The sequence below is a fragment of the Malus sylvestris genome, chromosome 10 (assembly GCF_916048215.2).
Source record: "Malus sylvestris chromosome 10, drMalSylv7.2, whole genome shotgun sequence".
Taxonomy (NCBI): domain Eukaryota; kingdom Viridiplantae; phylum Streptophyta; class Magnoliopsida; order Rosales; family Rosaceae; genus Malus; species Malus sylvestris.
In genome coordinates this window covers 14,456,686-14,458,492 of record NC_062269.1, presented here as the reverse complement: position 1 = coordinate 14,458,492, position 1,807 = coordinate 14,456,686, and the positions used below count along the sequence as shown (strand labels likewise).

At 39.1% G+C, this 1,807-nt stretch overlaps 1 pseudogene; it reads left to right on the top strand.

The window, feature by feature from the left end:
* The first annotated feature begins 591 nt into the window (after positions 1 to 591).
* Positions 592 to 702, top strand: LOC126588090 (small nucleolar RNA R71; annotated as a pseudogene).
* Positions 703 to 1,807: the final 1,105 nt, after the last annotated feature.

Here is a 1,807-nt window from a genome sequence, read left to right as displayed (position 1 = left end):
GCAGCAGAATGTTGTTGGAAGGTGCTATTTGTGGCTTGTTGGAATTGCAAGGTGTTTTGAGCCAAACACTTAACCGTATCTTCAAGTGTAGAGGCAGGTTTTGGTTGGAAGTTTTGGTAATTGTTGTTGTTCTTCCATGAAAAGTTGGGATGATCTCTCCACCCCGGATTATATGTGTTTGAAAATGCATCATTCCTTGGCCTTTGATTGTAAGAATTCATGAGGTTCACTTGTTCTTGGACAAACTCGGGATAGGCCTCCCTAGATGGACATTGATGAGTAGGGTGGCTTGGTATGTTGCAAATGGCACACACCTCATTTGGTTTTGGCACCAAGTTGAGCACGGATTCAAGCTTTCTTTCTAGGTTAGCTACCTGCAAAGAAAGATCATGATTAGCATTTGTTTCATACACTCCAAGTTTCTTACCTCTTACATCTTTGTGTTGAGCATTAGATCCCAACATCTCATAGATGTTGTATGACTCTTGAGCATTCTTTTTCTTCAATGCTCCACCTGCGGCATTATCCACGGTTGATTGACAAGTTTGGGTTAGTCCATCATAAAAAATTTGCATTTGTAAGTGAAGAGGTAACCCATGGTGTGGACATTGCAACAAGAGTCCTTTAAAACGTTCCCAACACTCATTGAAGGGTTCTCCATCATCTTGTTTGAAATTGAAGATTTGTCCCCTTAATGTGGCTGTCTTTTGAGTGGAAAAGAACTTCTCCAAGAACTTCTTAGCCACGGCATCCCATGTGGTGAGTGAACCCGGAGCTAGAGTCATCAACCAACTCTTGGCCTTGTCTTTCAAAGTGTAAGGAAACACTCTCATCCTCAAATTGGCTTCACTTACTCCCTGCAAAGGTAAACCACTCACAACATTGTAAAACTCTTTAACATGAGCTAAAGGATCTTCATTAGGTATGCCATAAAAAGAAGGAAGCATATGAAAATGTGAAGATTTAAGATCATAGTTTCTAGCTTCCGTGGACAACAAGATGCATGAAGGAGAGTTTGGTATGATTGGTTGAGCAAAGTCCTCCAAGGCTCTAAGTTCATCTTGGTTGGCAGCCATCTCGTCTCTTTCCCAATGAATGTGCTCAGAAGTTGCACTTGTGGAACTAGATGAAGTTCCTTCCTCTTCCTCTCGGACAAGGGATGAACTAGATGGCACAAAGTTGTCCAAAGTGTTGCCTTTCAAACGTTCAATTCTTTGGCCCAACTCAACAAGTCTATGTGACATATACTACCTAAAACAAAACAAAAACAAACAAGCTTAAATAGAAATCAAAACTAAACTCTACTTAGAATGAAAATAACAAAGTTTAAATAGCAAAACAAACAATTACAAGGGACTGAAATCAGTCCCCGGCAACGACGCCATTTTTGATGAGGTTATTCCTTCCTAGTGCTACAAACATGTTGAGTATAAGAACACAAGTAAGGGTGTCGAATCCACAGGGACTAATTAGACCTATATAACCACTTGTTTTGCAAGAACCCTAACAGAAAGTAGAACTAAACAATTTAGGCAGTTTTGAGGTTGTAACTTGAAATACACGGAAATGAAATGAATACAAGTAAATGAATCACAAGTAATGTAATGAGGTAGAACCAAGGGAGTTGAGGTTAGGGATTGTAACAATATGGAGAAGGCTAGGGATTCGATTTCACCTTTTCTAATCAATTCCATATTGTTAATTCAGATTATGCTCATCAATCTATCTATTTCTTGAGTTTGTTTCACTTAGATATGATCATCCATATGATGTGTGGTTTTGATCAAATATTCCTAGTCATGAACCT